General features: G+C 42.0%; 1 protein-coding gene across 1 annotated transcript in view; it reads right to left on the bottom strand.

Moving 5' to 3' along the window:
- The window catches only part of PLD1 (phospholipase D1), a 200263-nt gene extending 177445 nt beyond the window's left edge, over positions 1 to 22818 (bottom strand). The window contains exon 1 of the mRNA XM_060011141.2: positions 22450 to 22818. The gene's annotated coding sequence lies outside the window, so the exon portion shown is untranslated. The remainder of the gene's footprint in view (positions 1 to 22449) is intronic.
- Positions 22819 to 24849: the final 2031 nt, after the last annotated feature.

The raw sequence follows: 24849 nt of genomic DNA, 5'->3' as shown, positions 1-24849 counted from the left end.
ACATTACCTAATAATGTCAGATTGTACAATAAACAAATCAGGTCATTTTCAATCTGTCATCTTCAAAATGATGAATTAGTTGATCTGGCCAAGAAGGTTTATTTAGAGACGCCCTGTCTGCATGAAGTGAGAAATCCTACAGGAACTTAAGAATAAGCAGTCACTGAATGCGTGTTCTTCAAACTTCTCGCGAGACTCACTATTAACAAGTAAATTATGCACACAGAATGATTTTTAGAGGCAAACTCAGAAGCTTGTCTTTTTAAAAACACATTATACTATATTGTGGATATCTTCCTCTTGAATGCATAGTTTTTAAGTAAGCAGCTTTTGACCAAAACATATGCAAATATCCTAATAATATGAAAAAACTGACATGTACCGATGTGAATGTTTTTAAGTTTCTCATTTATTTTGAGCCTCCTATTGACTAAAGTTGGCTAAATTTTGGAGACTTCATTCCTTTTCTCTCAATCTTTGGAGTTTTTAGAGGCTTATTAGTCCTTAAGTGCTGTTCTTTCTTATGAGTTTTGTGATGGCTGTCATGTGAGAATAGTAAAACCCGTTCTCCATTTTTTCATGACTTATTTGTAAAATGAGAAATAATAGATAAATATAAATATCACTGACTCTTAAAATGTGAAACCTAAAGAAACTTTAAAGGGAAGGAAAAAGCACTCAGGCCACTGAATCCAGGTAATACCCACGCTTGCGTAGTAAGATTGTCCTACTGTTGTATAATCATGTGGATGAAAAATACTGCCTGCCATATCAGTAAACAAAGGATGTGGCAACCACCGAACCAGCAGGGACTGCAGCTGCCCCCAACCGTGCACCCTGAGGGGATTCAGGATGGAGAAAAGCAGGATACTGGCCCTAGATAGTGAAGGTGTATATCAAAGGAATAATATCAATGAGCCCAGACTTTTGCATCTTCCCATACATAGAAAAGCGCTAAATTCATTAACTTGAGCTGTCTGGTTTTCTTTAATTAACAGTAATCTTTTGATGTTCCGTTTGATGTCCCTTACCTCTTCAGAGTAGTCCCTCAGAGCTAGCTGAGAGGCTGTCTTTGGGGCATAAGTCCTCAGTTTTGCCGCCAAATAAAACAGAATGCTCAACTTTTAGGTTGTGTATTTTTTCCAGTCGACAATCAGCAATAGTAGGAAAATGAGTTGGATTGAGATCAAAGTGAACTGATTAAAATGCTGAGGGGTGTGATGCAGAACTAAATGATGAGGGTGTTTTCAATGAATCACGATCACTTAAACATCCTTTACTAATATAACTCTAAAGCCATTTTTTGCAGCATTAAGCAATGGATCTACACTTTGAAGAAAATCAATACTCTATTTTGGGCAACAATGTCCTCCAGGCCTACGCTCTGAGGAGAAGAGGCTCCAGGGTGGCTGGTGAGACCAGAGACCAATTCAGGACCTACTTCCAGCTGAGGGAGTCACCATCCTGTCTGCCCCAGAGCTGTGCTATCTCTCTTGCCCTGCATCAGCTCTGGGGGCTATGGTGAAGAGGACCCCAAAGGCAAAGAAGCCCAGGCCTTATCTGAAGCCATGCCCCTCCCTCCCTGCCCCAGACCCAGAGTGGCTGTGAGCCACAACAAAGAAGAGAAATTACATTCATCATTTCTAGTCATTCCTGCTCAAGGAACATATGGTCATTTTAAGTTATGGATAAATTTCATAGCCTTCCTGAGCCAGTGGCCCAAGGAAATCAAGGTGTAAGAAAACTTTTACTGTATAGAAGTCATCAGATTAAAGGTCTATGACTCAGTGAATCAACAAATAAATTGAGAAAAAAATCCTGGATGGTATCAGGAGTAGATGTCCGTCAACACAGGCACTGGTTTGATGGGAAAGGATGAAAGTGAAATGTGTGCTCTGGCTGTGTTAAAATAATTCTAATTACAGTCAATTAAGTGAGGTGCTTATCCTTTATGCTTAACTTGTGCTTAATTACCATGCAGTATAATAATGACTTCTCAACATGTTCTAAATTAATACTGCATCCTTTATTTGATTGTAACAGAAAATTCTTCACACCTATCTGGCCAGATCTCAATGTCCAGCTCTAGGCATATTACCTGATCTTCTTGGGAACTGACCCATAGGCTAGAGTTTACTTTGCGGTTGAGGGAGTCAGTCATGCTGGTGATAGAGACAGAGTAAAGGGACAAAGTAGGTGATTAAATAGTTAATCCCATTAGGGGATTGTAAGTAGAAAAATAAGTATGGGAGACCCCTGTAAGTTAATGATCACTCAAGAAAGCAGGTTTGCTTAACCACAAAACCAAGCAGACTTACTTAGCAACAAAACCATGCAACAGAAGTATGAGACATGCCCCAAAACAATAAAACAATGGTGGAAAGAGACCCATATCCTGCCCAGTGAGGTCAGTAAGTTAATGATTCCTAGGACATGCTCCTCTGCACGCACTATAAACAAAAATATAAGGAAAGGTGACATTATATTATACTAAAACCTGAAATGATTTACCATATTTTAGTATATGTTACCACCTTTTGGCTCATTTCCATTGTGCCATGACGGTCCCAGTTTGACCATGTAGGGACAAGAAAACTCCCCTGCCCGAAGCGGAGAAGGAGCTGATGATAGAAGCCTGATGTCTACTCAAGAAAGAGGAAGAAGGTGGTCTTCTCCCCCTCCCCACTTTTCCTTTGATTATAAAACTGTAGCCCACTAAGATCTGGGCCTCGGCATTCCCTTGCCCGCCCGCTTGTTCTAATAAATCACTTCTTATCTATCACTTTGCCTCTCGCTGAATTCTTTCTGCCCTGAGACATAAAGAACCGGAGCTCCTCCTAGCCCCCCACCCTCTGAGATGCATTTCTGCAGTTTCACTGAGATGGGTCTCACACTCCTTATAGGAGTACTGAGTCCTCCGTGGGGCATCAGAACAGTAGGGCTGCTTGGGGAATCCACCACACACTAAGCCACCAGCAAACACCTGACTCAGAAGCATCTTCCTGGCCCAAATGGTCTCCAAGTATAATTATCTACCCACAACTTCAATAAAAAAAAAAAAAAAAAGAGGCACTTCCCTGTGACTAAAACCACTCCCTAAAGTATTTCTGTGTGTATGAACTGGCACAGAAACAAGAACACTGAAAAGCACTGCACTTTAGAACAAAATTGACTAATGAAATACAAGAGAAAATCTAAAACACTAAGAGAAGTAAAGGGAATGAAATATTTTTAGGATCTTTCTCTCCTCTACTTTAAGTCAGTTCAATGAGCATGTTGGGGTCAGCTATACATTAGACTTTTAAGTGCTTTAAAAAGAGGTGATACTCCCTCTTGTGAGAGCACCAGAATTACAACTAACTGCTAGACAATCATCGACAGGAAGACACTGGAACTCACCAAAAAAGATACCCCACACCAAAAGACAAAGGAGAAGCCACAATGAGACGGTAGAAGGTGTGCAATCACAATAAAATGAAATCCCATAACTGCTAGGTGGGTGACTCACAAACTGGAGAACACTTATACCACAGAAGTCCACCCACTGGAGTGAAGGCTCTGAGCCCCACGTCAGGCTTCCCAAGCTGGGGGTCCGGCAACGGGAGCAGGAATTCCTAGAGAATCAGACTTTGAAGGCTAGTGGGATTTGATTGCAGGACTTTGACAGGACTGGGGGAAACAGAGGCTCCACTCTTGGAGGGCACACACAAAGTAGTGTGTGCATCGGGACCCAGGAGAAGGAGCAGTAACCCCATAGGAGACTGAACCAGACCTACCTGCTAGTGTTGGAGGGTCTCTTGCAGAGTTGAGGTTGGCTGTGTCTCACCGGGAGGACAAGGAAGCTGGCAGCAGAAGCTCTGGAAAGCACTCCTTGAGGTGAGCCCTCCCAGAGTCTACGATTAGCCTCACAAAACAGCTGGGGTAGGCTCCAGGGTTGGGTCGCCTCAGGCCAAACAACCAATAGGGAGGGAACCCAGCCCCACCCAACAGCAGGCAAGCAGATTAAAGTTTTACTGAGCTCTGCCCACCAGAGCAACAACCAGCTCTACCCACCACCAGTGCCCCCCATCAGGAAGCTTGCACAAGCCTCTTAGATAGCCTCATCCACCAGAGGGCAGACAGCAGAAGCAAGAAGAACTACAGTTCTGCAGCCTGTGGAAGGAAAACCACATTCACAGGAATATAGACAAGATGAAAAGGCAGAGCGCTATGTACTAGATGAAGGAACAAGATAAAACCCCAGAAAAACAACTAAGTGAAGTGGAGATAGGAAACCTTCCAGAAAAAGAATTCAGAATAATGATAGTAAAGATGATCCAGGACCTCGGAAAAAGAATGGAGGCAAAGATCGAGAAGATGCAAGAAATGTTTAACAAAGACCTACAAGAATTATAGAACAGACAAACAGAGATGAACAATACAATAACTGAAATGAAAAAATACACTAGAAGGCATCAGTAGCATAATAACTGAGGCAGAAGAACAGATAAGTGACCTGGAAGACAGAAAGGTGGAATTCACTGCCACGGAACAGAATAAAGAAAAAGGAATGAAAAGAAATGAAGACAGCCTAAAAGACTTCTGGGACAACATTAAATGCAACAACATTCCCTTTATAGGGGTCCCAGAAGGAGAAGAGAGAGAGAAAGGATCCGAGAAAACATGTGAAGAGATTATGGTCGAAAACCACATATTTAAAGTGACGAAAGGGAAGAATCTACAACCAAGATTACTCTACCTGGCAAGGATCTCATTCAGAATTGATGGAGAAATCAAAAGCTTTACAGACAAGCAAAAGCTAAGAGAATTCAGCACCACCAAACCAGCTCTACAACAAATGCTAAAGGAACTTCTCTAAGTAGGAAACACAAGAGAAGCAAAGGACCTACAAAAACAAACCCAAAACAATTAAGAAAATGGTAATACATTTTTTTTTAATATTTATTTGGTTGCACCAGGTCTTAGTTGTGGCAAGTGGGCTCCTTCAGTTGCGGCTCAAGAGCTCCTTAGTTGCGGCTCACCAGCTCCTTAGTTGCGGCATGCGAACTCTTAGTTGCAGCATGCATGTGGGATCTAGTTCCCTGACCAGGGATTGAACCCGGGCCCCCTGCATTAGGAGCGCAGAGTCCTAATCACTGCGCCACCAGGGAAGTCCCGGTAATACATATTGATAATTACATTAAACGTGAATGGATTAAATGCTCCAACCAAAAGACACAGGTTCACTGAATGGATACAAAAACAAGACCCATATATATGCTGTCTGCAAGAGACCCACTTCAGACCTAGGGACACATACAGACTGAAAGTGAGGGGATGGAAAAAGATATTCCACGCAAATAGAAATCAAAAGAAAGTTGGAATACCAATTCTCATATCAGACAAAATAGACTTTAAAATAAAGACTATTACAAGAGACAAAGAAGGACACTACATAATGATCAAGGGATCAATCCAAGAAGAAGATATAACAATTGTAAATATTTATGCAACCGACACAGGAGCACCTCAATACATAAGGCAAATGCTAACAGCTATTAAAAGAGGAAATCGACAGTAACACAATAATAGTGGGGAACTTTAAGACCTCACTTACACCAATGGACAGATCATCCAAACAGAAAATTAATAAGGAAACACAAGCTTTAAATGACACAACAGACCGGATAGATTTAATTGATATTTATAGGACATTCCATCCAAAAACAGCAGATTACACTTTCTTCTCAAGTGCACACAGAACATTCTCCAGGATAGATCACATCTTGGGTCACAAATCAAGCCTCAGTAAATGTAAGAAAATTGAAATCATATCAAATGTCTTTTCTGACCACAATGCTATGAGATTAGAAATGAATTACAGGGGAAAAAAACGTAAAAAACGCAAACACACAGGGGCTAAACAATACGTTACTAAATAACCAAGAGGTCACTGAAGAAATCAAAGAGGAAATCAAAAAATACCTAGACACAAATGACAATGAAAACACGACGATCCAAAACCTATGGGATGCAGCAAAAACAGTTCCAAGAGGGAAGTTTATAGTGATACACTCCTACCTCAAGAAACAACAAACATCTCAAATAAACAATCTAACCTTACACCTAAAGGAACTAGAGAAAGAAGAACAAACAAAACCCAAAGTTAGTAGCAGGAAAGAAATCATAAAGATCAGAGCAGAAATAAATGAAATAGAAACAAAGAAAACAATAGCAAAGATCAATAAAACTAAAAGTTGGTTCTTCGAGAAGATATACAAAATTGATAAACCATTAGTCATACTCATCAAGAAAATGAGGGAGGGGACTCAAATCAATAATATTAGAAATGAAAAAAAGAAGTTACAACAGACTCCACAGAAATACAAAGCATCCTAAGAGACTACTACAAGCAACTCTATGCCAATAAAATGGACAACCTGGAAGAAATGGACAAATTCTTAGAAAGGTATGACCTTCCAAGACTGAGCCAGGAAGAAATAAAAATATGAACAGACCAATCACAAGTAACGAAATTGAAACTGTGACTAAAAATCTTCCAACAAACAAAAGTCCAGGACCAGATGGCTTCACAGGTGAATTCTATCAAACATTTAGAGAAGAGCTAACACCTATCCTTCTCAAACTCTTCCAAAAAATTGCAGAGGAAGAAACACTCCCCAATTCATTCTATGAGGCCACCACCACGCTGACACCAAAACCAGACAAAGATACAAAAAAAGAAAATTACCGACCAATATCACTGATGAAAAAATGAAAAAATGCAAAACAAAATACTAGCAAACAGAATCCAACAACACATTAAAAGGATCATATACCATGATCAAGTGGGATTTATCCCAGGGATGCAAGGATTCTTCAATATATGCAAATCAATCAATGTGATACACCATATTAACAAATTGAAGAAGAAAAACCATATGATCATCTCAATAGATGCGGAGAAAGCTTTCAACAAAATTCAACACCCATTTATGATAAAAAATCTCCAGAAAGTGGGCATAGAGGGAAACTACCTCAACATAATGAAGGCCATATACGACAAACCCACAGCCAACATCATTCTCAATGGTGAAAAACTGAAAGCATTTCCTCTGAGATCAGGAACAAGACAAGGATGTCCACTCTCAGCACTATTATTCAACATAGTTTGGAAGTCCTAATCATGGCAATCAGAGAAGAAAAAGAAATAAAAGTAATCCAAATTGGAAAAGAGGAAGTAAAAGTGTCACTGTTTGCAGATGACATGATACTATACATAGAGAATCTTAAAGATGCCACCAGAAAACTACTAGAGCTAATCAATGAATTTGGTAAAGTTGCAGGATACAAAATTAATGCACAGAAATCTCTTGCATTCCTATACACTAATGATGAAAAATCTGAAAGAGAAATTAAGGAAACACTCCCATTTACCATTGCAACAAAAAGAATAAAATACCCAGGAATAAACCTACCTAGGGAGACAAAAGACCTGCATGCAGAAAACTATAAGACACTGATGAAAGAAATTAAAGATGATACCAACAGACGGAGTGATATAACATGTTCTTGGATTGGAAGAATCAATATTGTGAAAATGACTATACTACCCAAAGCAATCTACAGATTCAATGCAATCCCTATCAAATATCACTAATGGCATTTTTTAAGGAACTAGAACAAAAAATCTTAAAATTTGTATGGAGACACAAAAGACCCCAAATAACCAAAGCAGTCTTGAGGGAAAAAAACGGAGCTAGAGGAATCGGACTCCCTGACTTCAGACTATACTACAAAGCTACAGTAATCAAGACAATATGGTACTGGCACAAAAAAAGAAATATAGATCAATGGAACAGGATAGAATGCCCAGAGATAAACCCACGCACCAATGGTCAACTAATCCATGACAAAGGAGGCAAGGATATACAATGGAGAAAAGAGTCTCTTCAATAAGTAGTGCTGGGAAAACTGGACAGCTACATGTAAAAGAATGAAGTGAGAACACTCCCTAACACCATATACAAAAATAAACTCAAAATGGATTCGAGACCTAAATGTAAGACCGGACACTATAAAACTCTTAGAGGAAAACATAGGAAGAACACTCTTTGGCATAAATCACAGCAAGATCTTTTTTGATCCACCTCCTAGAGTAATGGAAATAAAAACAAAAATAAACAAATGGGACCTAATGAAACTGAAAAGTTTTTTTGCAAAGCAAAAGAAACTACAAACAAGATGAAAAGATAACCCTCAGAATGGGAGAAAATATTTGCAAACAAATCGACGGACAAAAGATTAATCTCCAAAATATATAAACAGCTCATGCAGCTCAATATTAAAAAAACAAACAGGGCTTCCCTGGTGGCACAGTAGTTGAGAGTCCGCCTGCCGATGCAGGGGACGCGGGTTCGTGCCCCGGTCCAGGAAGATCCCACATGCCACAGAGCAGCTAGGCCTGTGAGCCATGGCCACTGGGCCTGCGTGTCTGGAGCCTGTGCTCCGCAACAGGAGAGGCCACAACAGTGAGAGGCCCACGTACTGCAAAAAAAAAAAAAAAAAGACACATGCACCCCAAAGTTCATTGCAGCACTACTTACAATAGCCAGGACGTGGAAGCAACCTAAATGCCCATTGACAGACGAATGGATAAAGAAGATGTGGTACATACATACAATGGAATATTACTCAGCCATAAAAAGGAACAAAATTGGGTCAGTTGTAGAGATGTGGATGAATCTAGAGACTGTCATACAGAGTGAAGTAAGTCAAAAAGAGAAAAACAAATATCATATATTAACACATATATGTGGAACCTAGAAAAATGGTAAAGAGGAACCGGTTTGCAGGGCAGAAATTGAGACATAGATGTAGAGAACAAACGTATGGACACCAAGGTGAGGAAAGTGGCAGCGGGGTGGTGGTGGTGGGATGAATTGGGAGATTGGGATTGACATGTATACACTAATATGTATAGAATGGATAACTAATAAGAATGTGCTGTATAAAAAAATAAAATAAAATTCAAAAATTCCAAAAAATAAAAGGTGAGATACAAGTTTACATACAGTTTATTAAATTATATGCTTTACTAGAGAAAAAAACTGCACATAGGAGATTGGTTGTAGAAAACAGAAGGCGTAGAAGACTGATGGGGGGATTCCTGTAACAAATCTACCATTTTTCCAGCAGTGAGAAGAATAGTACCTTGAGTAGCATTTTCAAAGTTTCTATTTAAGAAAAATCTGAAGACAAAAAGGACAAAAATTATTCCTAAATTCCTGTACGTTATTATACTTCCTAAGGCGTTTTAGGAAGACAGATGAGTGTAAATCGCCATATAGGTGATCTCAGCAATAATTCAAAGAACTGAGTGCAAACTCAGTACACAATGGGGGAAAGAAATGCCCTTGACCTCTACCACTCCCCAAAAAACATAAATATTTGTATCTTAATTTCACTCCTGCAAAAAATAATGGAAACAAAATGATTAAATCCTAAGTGGTAACTTGCTTTTCATTGTCCCAAATAAATAAATGCATAAATAGGACATTTAAAGGAAAACTAGAGGGAAAGATAAATATATGTATATTTATTTTTATATAAATAATTATTACATATCATAACATTATATATATAACTATATATATATGAACAATATTTTTTTAACATTTTAAAACAGCAGAATGTTTTTGTTTGAATACAATCTTTAAAAAGCCAAATATAAGTAAATAACATGGTACTGGGTTATAACCCACAGTTTAAGATAAATATCCACCAGTCCATACTGATATATACAAATAATTGAATAAATAAACAAGTGGGGATGAAAAGACAAATCTGTCATGCGGAAGAATTCCAAATCATTTATGCAGCTGCTTGTCCCTACCGAAGAAGTGGAGTATAACTCGCCATCTCAATAGCGTGGGCTGTGCGGAGTGACCTCCTTCCAAAGAGTACAGTATTGGGAGGGGGGGAAAGAGTAACTTCACAGTGGAGGAACCTTCCAAACACTCCCTCAGGCAGGTGATCAAAGTCAACATCACTAGTGATAAGTCATGTTATTGGTGTGTACTCTTGACATGTGATGAGACCACCTCTGTGGTCTTCCTCTCAAAACTCATAACCCCAGTCTATTCATGAGAAAAACATCATGAAAATTCTAATTGATGGACATTCTACATGATACCTATGGGGTACCTAACCAGTACCGCTTTAAATGGTCAAGTTCATCAAAAACATGGAAAATCTGAGCAAGTGTCATAGCCCAGAGGAGCCTAAGGAGACATGATAACTAAATGTAACATGGTATCCTGGATGGGATCCTGGAACAGAAAAAGGACATTAGAGAAAACTGAGGAAATCTGAATAAAGTATGGACTTTAATAATAATGCATTAGTATTGGTTCTTTATAACAAATGTGCCATCCCAGTGTAAGTTGTTAGTAAGATAGGAAACCATAGTTTACACTGTATACCATCTTTGCAACTTTTCTATAAACCTTAAACAAAAAGTTTATTTTTAAAAAGGTAAATATACAAAATCATGTTTTTTTAATGAGATGCTTTTATTAACAGTAGAGTTCAGAGAAGCTCCAGAGCCCTGCTGTCTACATCTCTGACCCTATAGGGACTTCCCTGGTGGTCCAGTGGTTAAGACTCCACACTCCCAATGCAGCCGGTCCGGGTTCGATCCCTACTCAGGGAACTAGAGCCCGCATGCATACCGCAACTAAAAGATCCCTCATGCTGCAACTGGAGATCTCAAGTGCCACAACTGAGACCCGGTGCAGCCAAATAAATAAATAAATATTTTTTGAAAAATCTTTAAAATATATATATCTCTGACCCCACCCGCTGCTCTAATCCTAGCTTGCCTCTCTGAAACCCAGAGCAGTTTGAAATCACTATCATGAAAAACTGGGACAAGTTACCATTACAAAACACCAGCCCATTTCGGGCAGCCTAGCAGCATTGAGCTGCGTGACTTCAACTGACTGTATTAGACCACAAGCTCTATGTGGGAACCACGTCTTAGCCACACAAGCGCATGCTGAGCGCTCTGTTGACAAAACACTCTGCTGACAAACTCACCAGCACCAGCAGGAGCAGCACCATTGCAAACCCAAGGTGATGGCTTTCACTGCCAGCCCTACTGGCCTTTCTTGGCCACAGATCTGCAAAAATTACTTCCCCATTCGTCAAGTCTGTTCCCTGTGAGATCAGATAGGACAAACCTCTCCAATATGCCCTTCTGGCCTCCTGGAGTCTTACAGAGTGATGCACACTCCCCCTCACCCCCATAACCCCACCCAAACACCACCTCCGGTAGAACTCAAAAAAGGAGGGAAACAGGAGATTCCGAAAATCGATCAGGTTTATTTTATACTACTTTCATGTTTAACTGATCCATTTTATCACAGATTAATCACCCACAGGACAAATGGGTACAGCTGAATCAAGCCCTTACGCTCTCTCTGCAAATGAAAGTTAACATTCACACAGAGAGCAAAAGACTTTGTTCCCCATCAGTTGAGAGTGGCCATTGTTCCAAACGGCAGTAATATCTCAGCAATGAATCTCTGTCATGAAAGTAACATCTGTGGAGTCAGGAAAGAACTATTGCGAAAACAGATGAATCAGTTGGGAACCCAGGGTTCACACTAACATCACATACTTATGTAGCAGTTTGGAGAGGCATTCATTTTACAAGTAATTAGTGAGCACACACTACATGCCAGGCAAATCCTAGCTCTCATGGAGCTTATGTTCTTATGTAGGAAACTCAATATTTAAGAAAACAAGACATGAAGAAAAATTCATAGTGATAAGTGCTGGGGTGAAAATCACCCACGGTAAAATGCTAGGATGATGAGGCTGTGGGCGAGGTAATACGGACGGATCGGGGAGGCAGATTTTATGGTCGGGAAAGACTTGCCAGACAGGTAATATGTGAACTTTTTGTCACTGACCCAAATGTCAAAGAGATGCAAGCCATGCAAAGACTTGGGAGAAGGGTGTTCCTAGCAGAGGGAACAGCACAATGCAAAGGCCCTAAAATGGAACCAGGTTGGTGTGTTCCAGAAACAAAAACCTCCTGACAATCCCCAGAGATGGGCAACGGTAGTTCAGAAAGGTGAAATCTGAGGCCAACGTGGAAATAAACCCAGCACAGCCAACGGCCCGGCTAGTCTCCAAGCACCACGCAGAGCTGTGTCCTTAGCTGGGAAGCTAGGCCCCAAAAGCACTGAGTGCGGGGAATCAGGCCCTCATCTGAGAAACACGTGCATGGGGCAAAGAGGCAGCCTCTGAAAGCTGTTTCACAGGAAGAGAATTTGAGGCCAAACATAAAAATCAAGACTCCTGTGCAATGTGGCCAGGGCCCAGCAGCCCAAATGACTTGATACTATACAGGGCACATGAGGCCCCAGGGCTGGGCAGCGAGCGCCCACAAAGCCCAAGCAGGTGCACGGGAGGATCGTCAAAACCCAAAGGGAACTCACTATATACTGCACTGAGTCTCCCCCAGCCCAAGAATCCCAATTTAGTAGGAATGTGACAGACCTGGGAATCTGAAGTTAAATAAGTTCCCAGGTGATTCTGTTTAGCCAGATCTTAGAATGACTGTGATTGGGAGTGAGGAGAGGGCAAGCTTGTCCTGGAGGGGAAAGTTGAGTCTGAAGAATCCTATCTCTACAAACGAACAGAATCAAGGACTGAAGTGCAGTAAAAGCATCTGGTATAACTCAGTGTCCATTAATAATTTTAAAAATTATTTAAAAAGAAAAAGGGAAGTAAAATTTTATAGTCTAATAAAGATTATCTAAAAAATGTATAGCTTTGGGCTTCCCTGGTGGCGCAGTGGTTGAGAGTCCGCCTGCCGATGCAGGGGACACTGGTTCGTGCCCCAGTCCTGGAAGATCCCACATGCCGCGGAGCGGCTGGGCCCGTGAGCCATGGCCGCTGGGCCTGCGTGTCCGGAGCCTGTGCTCTGCAACGGGAGAGGCCACAACAGTGAGAGGCCCGCGTACCGCAAAAAAAAAAAAAAAAAAAAATGTATAGCTGATATCATTTATGGAGAATTTGAGAGTATTCTCCTAGGAATAGGAATGAAACAAGATTGACAGCTATTACCACTTATCTTCAATGCCATTATAGATGTCATATTTAATGCAATTAAATAAGGAAAAGAAAAAAATCTTCTACAGGTTGGGAAGAAAAAAAATAAAGTGAATGCAGTTGAAATAAAAATATATATATATGAAACCAAAACTGTACCAGCTAATAGGAAAATACAGTTAAGAACATTGTGTAACTAGGTGTATTCCTTTCCCTCCAGCCACATCTCCAAATTCAGGAGACATTACCTTTGTTTTCAATATAATGTATTCAGTGTAAGTTTAAAATCTAAACTTAGGCTATATGATGTTTCATAATGTCATGTTTAACATTGGCTCATGAAATTCCTGAGAATTTAAAACCAGCTCTCAGCATGAGCCAGTTCCTGCGTACCACTGGCAAAAGCTTTTAAAAAAACAGTCCACTGCCTTTCCCTTCCTTTCCCTCTTCAGGTCTTAGTCTTCTCTTCCCTACAATCAATGTACAGTCTTCACATCTGCTCCTAGGAGCCCCACGGTTCCAGCTGCTGAGGGGCAGCTGGTGCCAGGAGGTGGGTGGGGAGGGGGATGGGAGGAAGCAGCTGGCTCACTGGCCCCATCTAGGACTCATCAAGAATGCCTGTGCTTGGGGTGTTTTACATACTGGGATTTCATACAAGAGCTCATTCAGAAAAGCAGTTCTTGGGGGCAGGGCGGGGAACAGTAACGACAATGTTTTTCTTCAAGTGTGAAAAGTGCTGGTCTAGGTTATTGACACACAGTCTACACGTCCATCCATGATGGTGCAGATACGTGTTACCCACACCCTAATAAAGCTGGTGGTGCCAACGATGCCCTCCTCCAATCTAATGTAAAGCTAAAGAACGTGATGGGAGGGATATTTTTCCAACACAGCACGTGCTAGTTCACTCTCACCTTGAGAGTGCACTCTATTCTTAATTCTAAATACATTTTTAAAATACACCTCTAGGGCTTCCCTGGTGGCGCAGTGGTTGAGAGTCCGCCTGCCGATGCAGAAGACGCGGGTTCGTGCCCCGGTCTGGGAAGATCCCACATGCCGCGGAGCGGCTGGTCCTGTGAGCCATGGCCGCTGAGCCTGCGCGACCGGAGCCTGTGCTCCACAACGGGAGAGGCCACTACAGTGAGAGGTCCGCGTACCGCAAAAAAAAAAAAAAAAAAAAAAAACACACCTCTATACAGGCGCTCCTTGGTAAAGAGCAATGAATCCTGCTTCTACTAAATGCCATCCTATGCTTATAAATTAAGAAAAATCAAATTTTCTACCTAATTTCAAAACACATACCCAAAAAGTATGACTGTCAACGGCATACAGTCCATTCTCCCTAGTTGTAACCAGCTCTGCTGCCAGAAGTCTTCCTACTGCTTCTCATCACTGGGGTCTCACGGAATGTCATTCTCACTCAAGAACTCCTCCCGGGCAAAATTAATTTCTCCCTCGTCCACATTCCCATAGGGCCCCACCTCCATGTCTCCTCCAGCAGTGATTCCAGTTTGCTTGGTTATTTATGGATGTCACTCCTGCTGGATTTGGGGTGGAGCAGGGAGGGCGATGTGAAAGAGGGGAACCTAAAATTTACTGTGTCATTTCTATGTTCTAGACTCTACGCCAAATGCTTTACAGGCATCGTTTCCTGTGGTCCTCACAATAATCCTATGAGATAGGTACTATTTTTATCCCAATTCTACAGATAGGTATAAGGGATTTTTTTTTTTTTTTTTTTTTTTTATGCGGTACGCGGGCCTCTCACTGTTGCGGCCTCTCCCGTCGTGGAGCACAGGCTCCGGACGCGCAGGCTCAGCGGCCATGGCTCACGGGCCCAGCCGCTCCGCGGCATGTGGGATCTTCCCGGACCGGGGCACGAACCCGTGTCCCCTGCATCGGCAGGCGGACTCTCAACCACTGCGCCACCAGGGAAGCCCGGTATAGGGGATTTTTAAGTTACTTGGCTCAGGCTACATGGTGCTAGAGTCCTCAGGATCTGAATCCTAGCTCTCTGGCTCCTAGGACAAGGCCTGTGGTCATTATTCCTCCTAGTGAGGAACGTGTGCGGCTCAACTGTGTCTTACTGTTATTTACCTTACTTGCTTTACAAGACCCGCTTCGCTTTGTCACTGTCTCATCACCCTGCATTTCCAGCCAAGACACTGGCAGCTTGGGGTTGGGACTGCGGTGAGGTGAGGGTTAGGGTTAAAAATCTTTGCTCTGTGTTCCTAGCTTTGAAATATTTAGCATCTACAATATCCTATCAGGTGATTTTTTTTTTTCCTTAGGACAATAGGATTCTGGAACCTGCATCTCAGGCCACTGCTACCTCCCCAATATCCTTACTTCAAAGGACTCTTTCATCAGAATTTAGGTAGAAAACACTGCAGGAAAAGGACAATAAAATGAGTACAGCTGCTAATTCAAAATGCCACAGACTGTCCACTCCACATCTATAAATTTATTTCTAAAAATAGTTAAATGGCACAGCAGAACAAATAAATAAGTAAAACATTCACTATGAAAACCTTCTTTTTGGGAAATATTTACATATTTTGAATAATGAATCACACCATCTTGCTTTATCCTTTAAATGCACCCTTTGATTCTGCTCACACTTACTGAACACTACAATGGACAGTGGCAAAAACACAGTCTGTGACCTCTCACAAGGAAGATGGGTGATAAAATAATTTCAAACCCAGTGATTCTAATATTATGCTATATGTAAAATTCATTCATATAAAACTAGTGTAAACAAAAACAAACTAGGTTGGTATGAAGATCCTAAGCAGGGGCTAAAAGTTCCCTGGTATCTCCCTGTCCACATGCTTTGTTAATTAGCAATAGTTTTAAGCAAAAGTAAGATCACTTCAAGATAAAGACCTGAATGTAAGACCTGAAACTGTAAAACTCCTAGAAAAAAAACATAGGCAGTATGCTCTTTTTTTTTCTTTTTTTTTGTGGTACGCGGGCCTCTCCCTGTTGTGGCCTCTGCTCCGGATGAGCAGGCCCAGCGGCCATGGCTCACGGGACCAGCCGCTCCGCGGCATGTGGGATCCTCCCAGACCAGGGCACGAACCCGTGTCCCCTGCATCGGCAGGCAGACTCTCAACCACTGCACCACCAGGGAAGCCCAGACAGTATGCTCTTTGACAATGGTCTTATTAGCAATATCTTTTGGGATATGTCTCCTCAAGCAAGGGAAACAAAAGCAAAAATAAACAAGTGAGACTACATCAAACCAAAAAGCTTCTGAACAGCAAAGGAAGCCATCAACAAAACGAAAAGACAACCTACTAAGTGGGAGAAGATATTTGCAAATCATACATTCAATAAGGGGTTAATAATTCGAAATATATAAAGAACACATATAATTCAACAACAAAAAAACAAATGACCCAGTTTAAAAATGAGCAGAGGAGATTTTTCCAAGAAGACATACAGATGGCCAACAGGCACATGAAAAGATGTTCAACATCACTAATTATTAGGGAAATCCAAATCAAAACCACAATGAGATATCACCTCATGCCTGTTAGAATGGCTATTATCAAAAAGGCAAGCAATAACAAGTGTTGGTGAAGATGTGGAGAAAAGGGAACCCTCAGTGTACTTTTGGTGGGACTGTAAATTGGTGCAGCCACTTTGGAAAACAGTGTGGAGGTTCCTCAAAAAATTAAGACTAGAACTAACTACCATATGATCCAGCTATCCCATTTATGGGTATTTATCCAAAGAATACAAAACACTAATTTAAAAAGGTATATGCACCCTATGTTCATTGCAGCATTATTTATAATAGCCAAGATATGAAAACAACCAAAGTGCCCATCAATGAATGAATGGATAAAAAAGATGTGGTATATACAATGGAATATAACTCAGCCATAAAAAAGATGAAATCTCGCCATTTGCACAATATAAATGGACCTTGAGGGTATTATGCTAAGTGAAATAAGTCAGAGAAAAACAAATACTATATGATTTCACTCATTTGTGGAATATTAAAAAAAAAACAAACAAAAGAGCAAAAAAAAGAACAAACCTACCAAAGCAAACCAAACACGTAGATACAGAGAACAGAGCAGTGGTTGCCAGAGGGGAAGGGCCAGGCTTTGGTGGGGGAGGGTGAAATGGGTAAAGGGGGTCAACTCTATGGAGACAGATGGAAACAAAATGTTGGTGGCTGTAGTGTATACAGAAGTAGAAATATACTGTTGTACACATGAAACTTACATAACGTTATAAATCTATGTAACCTCAATAAAAAATAATAAATAATCACTTCAAGATAAACCAAAGAAAAGATAATTCTCAACTACATTTGACATTTCAAAGGGCACTGTTAAGAGGAACCACACGGAAGCCCGGGCTTGTGTAAAGAGCTGACGAAGGTTTCAGCACCCTGTCTTCCCCTGTGCTGGTTCCTCTCTCCCTCTCCACCACCTTCCCTTGTCCATGTTTATTCCTTATTCCCCTTCATCCAAATGTAACTTACTCTCTGCAAAAGACGACTTTGAAAAAAATCACTGTTGAATATTGAACTTTGATTTTCCTGTCCTTAATATAAAGTTTGGCAGTTTATGCCCTTAGAAGTCTCTCCCTCTCTCATCAAAAGAGCCACAACCAAAGTTATTTTTATTTCCATGTTGCTCTTGGCTCATTTTCTTTTGTGCGTCAGAGGCTTTCAAAAGGTTCCCGACTCTAGATCCAAAAAGCTCAAAAAATGATTGAGTACAGGATAAAATATTCCTCTCATCCAGAGGGGAGCCTGAGGTCATAGGTAGGCATCACCAGCAGCTGGGGAAAGAATCTGGGGTTCTGAAGCCCTGAGCAGCAAGACTTTCCAGGACCCACAGTCACCCACAAGCTTCTGCTCCATCTGCCCGGAACATAACCCAGGACTTTATTTAGCAGATTGCCTCTGGAATGGTCATAATGATTATTAAAATGTTGAAGAGTTTCCCCACGACTGGCAAATACTGCCCCCCACCAAAATACACACCTTGGCCTCCCCAGGTCCTCTCAGGATCCCTGTCCCAAACTCCTTACAATCAAGAGGCAAGGAGACCAGTAGAAAGTCTCCAGGACCCTCCCCCAGTGCTCACAGAGCTGGACATAACCACACTCCACTTTAATTTCCTCTACTGAAAAACAAGGGCATTGAATTGATTCTCTGAGTTGCACTTTGATTGCAATTATGTCAAATTATTTATCCCTGAGGACAAGGACAAGATAGGAATATAACAGTATGAAAAAAGTTCATCTGTTAGGAGGGTGGAATCTCGGGTTATATTTTTCTGATGAGACAGCAGTGCCAAAACCCTGGGTTCAGGATGCCTGGGATGGAATCCCAGGTCTGCCATGGGCTAGCTGTATAATCTCGCTGTGCCTCAAATTATCTCATCTATAAAATGGGGATGGTAGGACTATTACCTACTTCACAGGGTTGTTTTGAGAATAAAATGTATTCATGTTTGTAAATCGCTTAGAATAGTACTTAGCGCACAGTAAGCACCTTTAAGTGTTGATTAAATAAGCAAATCATGTTATTCTGTCCCAGAATATTTGTTCAATAAATTCAAAAATTAAGCAACTTTCACAACACAAAGGAAAAAAATAACTGAGACAGTATGAAACACTTACATATCCATATACTGTTGTTTAATAACCCAGCACTAAAACATCTGAGATCCAGATTTTACACTGCACTGTGTGCATTTAGGGAAACTAACACATTGGAAAGCATTTCCACTGCAGCATGAGATATGATTTGTACCACTCCTTTTCTAATCAGAAATGTCACAGGCTTATGGGAAATTTAGGTTACAAGTTTCTCATTTTAACCCTGCAAAAACATTTACCCATATCCTGGTGGGAGAATACATTTTATTTTGTGGTGCTAAGACTTAAAGGATTATAAACATAAAACCAGGCCTCGCACAGCTACAGCTTCTCTCGCGGACACAATGACTCAAACTAAGAGTTTAAAGGGCCATATCTTATGGGCTGGGTCCTCTGGCATCAATCTTTAAAAACACCTACAGTGGAAAAGAAACTGCTACACCTAGCAGCTAGTTTGATCAAAACTCCTTTTAGAGAACTTCCCTGGTGGCGCGGTGGTTAAGAATCTGCCTGCCAATGCAGGGGACACAGGTTTGATCCCTGGTCGGGGAAGATCCCACATGCCGCAGAGCAACTAAGCCCATGCGCCACATCTACTGAGCCTGCGCTCTAGAGCCCACGAGTCACAACTACTGAGTCCGTGAGCCACAACTACTGAGCCTGCATGCCACAACTACTGAAGCAAGCACGCTTAGAGCCCGAGCTCCAAAACAAGAGAAGCCACAGCAATGAGAAGCCCTAGCACCTCAACAAAGAGTAGCCCCCACTCGCCACAACTAGAGAAAGCCCAAGCGCAGCAACGAAGACCCAATGCAGCCAAAATTAAATAAATAAATAAATTTATATAAAAAAAAGAACATTAAAAAAAAAGCAAACTCCTTCTAGTTACTAAAAGGTTGCCACAACCTGAGCTCAAGCATAATTTAGAAACATGCTACTGCACTGCTAAGGAGACAAAAGTATTTCATTTTTCTGTTAAAGATTAAGGAGAGGAAACTATCAACAATAACTCCAGGGAATTCCCTGGTGGTCCAGTGGTTAAGACTCAGAGCTCTCACTGCCCAGGGTGCAGGTTCAACCCCTGGTCTGGAAACTAAGATCCCACAAGCTGCCCGGTGTGGCCCAAAAAAACCAAAATCAAAACAAAATCAAAAAACTCCCTTACCTGTTTCTCCCACTTAATAGTTAAACCTCACAGTACCTTTACACACAAATTTAAATAGCTCACGAGTTTATCCTCATAGAGTAATGTATTAGACCTTTCCTGATGGAGGTAAGATTTACTAAACACAGTCTGGCTACAGCTTTTCAATTTTCTTCTTTAAAAGTGAATTTCTCTAAAGCTATGAGAAGGAACTCAAACTTTGCTTAGTGAGAAAACTAAAGCTTGAATTACAATCATTATCATTAAAATGTTATTAAAACCCTAAAAAAAATGAAAAGAGTTTTGTGGAGGGATAGTGGCAATGGTAACACAATAATATGAAAGTACTTAATGACACTAAACATTATACCAAAAAATAGTTAAAATGAGGACTTCCCTGGTGGCACAGTGGTTAGGAATCCGCCTGCCAATGCAGTGGACACGGGTTTGAGCCCTGGTCTGGGAAGATCCCACAAGTCGTGGAGCAGCTGGGCCCCTGCGTCACAACTGCTGAGACTGCGCTCTGGTGCCCGCGAGCCACAACTGTTGAGCCCATGTGTCTAGAGCCCGTGCTCCGCAACAGAAGAAGCCACCGCAGCGAAGAGTGGACCCCACTCTCCACAACTGAGAGGGCCCATGAGCAGCAATGAAGACCCAAGGCAACCAAGAATAAATAAATAAATTTATTTTAAAAGAAAAGTTAAAATGACAAATTTTATGTTATGTGTATCTTAGCACAATAAAAATAAAGTGAAATAAAATAACTAAAATACCCTGTAAGGGCTTCCCTGGTGGCGCAGTGGTTGAGAGTCCGCCTGGCGATGCAGGGGAAAATGGGTTCGTGCCCCGGTCCGGGAAGATCCCACATGTAGCGGAGCGGCTGGGCCCGTGAGCCATGGCCGCTGAGCCTGCGCGTCTGGAGCCTGTGCTCCGCAAAGGGAGAGGCCACAACAGTGAGAGGCCCCCATACCGCAAAAAAGAAAAAAAAACAAAAAAAAACAACAACCCTGTAAGACTTAAAGGTAAATGAAATTTATAACAAATGATTTTCAATTAAGAAACACATATTTAGTAATCAGACAACTTCTAAGGAGCAGGGTCCCCCCACGACCTAGTTGAAAGTGCATCAACAAGCCTAAATGAGTGTTAGGCAGCACTTCTCGCCATGGTTCACAAATATTCTGACATCAGGAACAAACATGGTGAAGACACACTTTCCTCAAAGCCATAAATACTCACACTTTTTATATGGATTGTGAGTTACACTAGATCCTGAGAAGACAGGCTGGGAGCTCAGACAATTAGTGAAAAGATCCTCAAACAACATTTAAAGGCTGTGTACAAACTCAAGCTAAAAGCCTGTGTACAATTCACTTGTATGTATGTTATCACAAAACATTTAATACTATTAAAAATTTAATAAGAATTTAAGAAATTCTTATTCAAATAGGCAGTGTGTAATTGTGGAGCCTGTTAATAGTTCAAGCCGTAGATTCTTTCCATTCTTTACACTTTCACTGCACCACCATTAACTGGCCATTTAACACAGCACAGAGGACTCTGGACACCTGGTCTCCCCAAAGCCCTGAGAAAGCACTCAAAGGGCGATCTAAACTGTAACAGGCAGGCCTGGCAGATAAAGTTAAGGGAACTCCTCATTCTGGGGAAAAACCTAGCGATAATCAAATGCAGAAACCCTTATGATCAGTAAGAATCTACTTGCGTTTAGTACTTCACAGAGGAAGTAAAGAAGGCAATAATCGGAGACTAGGAGAGGGAGCAAATATAGGCGTGGCGGTAGCTCTGGACTGATTCTACAAGGGTAGTTCTGAAGGGCTTAACAAAATCCTATTCAAGGCTTGGAGCACCACGCTCTTGGATCTGAGACCTAAGTCCCACATACCTGGAGCTGGAGCGAGAAAAACAAGTCCCTTCACACACGCCCAGCTCCTTGCCCCCCACCTTGCCCTGCCCGACTCCGGCGTCATCACTTCGTGGGCCCCGCAGCGGGCAGCTGTGTGGCCACACGCCCGGGACCGTTCATCTGGCGGGCTGGGCTCCAAGCCTCGGAACGCAGCACTTCCTGGTTGGTCCGGGATGCTGGTCCCATCGCGCCCACCATCCCGGTCATCCCATAGCGCACGCGAACCCTCGGGCGCGCGAGATGACCTGGGGTCACCGGAAACACTGTACTGGGGGCCCCCGCGGCGAGGGAGATGGGTACATCCTGCAGAGGACGCCCCCAACTTCGGCCCGGAGCCAGCGCGGCTCTGCGCGCCACACAGCCGCCCGCCCCGGCAAGAGTGAGCGCCGAAGTTGTCAGCGTCGACTCTGCAGGAACCCGGGACGAAGGCGTGCACAGGAGGACCCCGGAGGCTGCCAGGGAGGCCGCTCCCGCGAGGCCGCACGAAGCTGGCGCCCGCCGCCGACGCCACTGCCAAGGTTCCGTCCAAGCTGGGCGGGGAGCGGCCAGCTGCCCGAGGCTGGCGGGAGGAGGGACGGAGCGCGAGCGCAGCGGAAACCGCCTCCCGCGGGAGCTCTGCGCGCCCCAGCCGCGGCGCGGCTCCTACCTGTGGGGCGAGGGCGGCCGGCCGCGGGAACCTGCGCGGTGGCGGCGGATTCTTGGGGCGAGGGCGCAGCTGGCACCACTGGAGGCTGGGGAGGAAGGAAGGAAGGAGGGCCTGAGTGAGGACCGCGCCGTCTCCCGGAACTCGGCGCCGGGATTCGCGCTGGCCCGGCAGGGGTGGGGCGAGGCGGTGTCGGTCAGGATGCGTCGCGGCGCAAGCGGGCCGCCATCGCTGGGCAGGAGGTCTCAGGCCGCTGGGCCTCTCTCCTGGTCCCCATTTCTGATTCTCTCTTCTCCCAGAGTTTCAGAACTCAACTGCGTTAACCTAGGGAACGTTCACTAGCATTTTTATTATTATTTTCAGGTACTCTTGAGCCGCCAAGGGCCCAGACACTGTTGTAGGAGCTTTGCCTAGATTATCTTATCCTCGTCTATCGCAGCTGGTAGCCAGAATTGGTCTATTTTACAAGTAGGGGAGAAAAGCCAAAAAGTGTAGTAACTTGCCTGAGGTGACGCAATTAAGAAGTAGGAGCTTCGCTGATGTCATCCATAAGGTTTCTTCCAAATCCCTGGCGGTAGGTGTTATCACTAATTTACAAGCAAAGGAAACTGGAAACTGAGACTCAGAAAAGTGACGTAACCAGCCTAAGGTCACCCAGTCAAGAACGTAGGAGACTAGAATTTGTGTCTTGATGTCTGAAACTCAAGCTGGGTATGATTCAGAAATCTTAGTATAAAATAATAAACCAGGAGTAAAACATGGAAAATTTCCCATGCCACCCACGGAACTGTCCAAATAAAGCGATTTTGATGTCCACTTAGAACAAAGTCTTAAGAAAAAAAAACAACCAGTTGTCATGTGGCTTGACTAGCAGCCATTTTGGAATATAGCTTTGAATATATGCCACCCTAACCTCATTACATAGTGTTGCTTTCTGCCAAAGCCAAAGGAAGCTATTGCCTCCACATACCCCAAAACTGTTAATAATGATGGCTTCTTTAAAGCACTTAGTGGATACTGCGCGGCCGAGACTGGCTGAGTTACATAATGTCTTACTGCACACGTGTAACTACATGAAGTGAAAAATATAATATTCCAGTCCAAAGTAGGGTAGGAGAAGTGAAATTATACTGTAGTCTGGAACTCTGTTTTCCTGTAACCTATAGTTGCTCAGCTCTCCCTGGACTACGTTTTTCCCTCTTGAGCACATCTTTTCCTAATGATAGAAGAGTCACACTGCCTTCACTCTTTCCTTGTTGACAGAAATGATTGATGTCTTTTGAATCCTATGATACTGACAGAATTTTACAGTTAAACACATGGCCCTCTGAGCAAGCAGAGTATTGCCTAAGAGGACTTTGGCAAGTGTAAGACAAGCATGTTACCAAAAGGCTGAATACCCTTTCCTCCCCTTATTTCTCAAGTTTTATTAGTCACAGATGATTTGATAAGTATTATACGCACAAGTAATGCACTCTTACAAGCTTGTCTTTAGAAATTATAACACTTTTGATTGGGAACCAGCAGGCTATAAAATTGCATCCCAAATTCGAAGTGTCATCATTAAAACATTTGGCAATAGGTTTTTCTATTAAGTATAATAAGAAATAAAATTATTTAAGTGCCCTCACAGTAATTGAATTTCTGCTTCCCTGAGCTAGAGGAATAAAATAGAAAAAGGCCATACGTTGTTTAGAGATAAACTTAAGCTATGGACTGTCAAATATAAGTTTTATATATAGTATGATTCTTTATGTGATTATTTCTATTGTCCTGAGAGATTTGCTGACGGTTAGTGGTTGTTTTTCCAAATCTTGCATATCTTCAGAGATGTCAAGAAAGAAATGACTATGGAATCCTGTTATAAATCCATCTGGATACATATTTGACATTTTTATCACACAAGTGGTATTCTAAATCCTCTTCAAGTTTTATCTTTTCTTCTCAGTATAAAAGTAATATATGCCCATTTTATAATTTTTACATTTATATTTTACAAAAATACAGGGTTTTGGAGACGACAGAAAATAATTTTTTAAATTAAAAGCACCTATATTTTCCCCCTCCACACATACCCATTATTAACATTTTGTTTTATTTCCTTTTTGTTTTCTATACATAAAGATTTGTTACAAAATTAAATTAACACCACCTGTACAAACAATGTTGAATCCTGTTTATCTCACTGAATATTTATAAATTGAGTATTTTTTTACCATCGCTAAATTAAAAAAAAATTTAGTGGTTGAAGAATATTCTAATTATTTACTTATCTGCTCATCTATTGGTGGCTTTTAGAATGTTTCCAGACTTTCTGGAAGTTTTAAGTCATTCAGGAATGAACACTGAATACCCATCTTTGTTGAGAATAGGGACCTAAGAATGGAACTACTGGATCAATAT

Source organism: Delphinus delphis, chromosome 4, assembly GCF_949987515.2.
Source record: "Delphinus delphis chromosome 4, mDelDel1.2, whole genome shotgun sequence".
NCBI classification, from domain to species: domain Eukaryota; kingdom Metazoa; phylum Chordata; class Mammalia; order Artiodactyla; family Delphinidae; genus Delphinus; species Delphinus delphis.
This window is presented reverse-complemented; position numbering and strand designations above follow the sequence as displayed.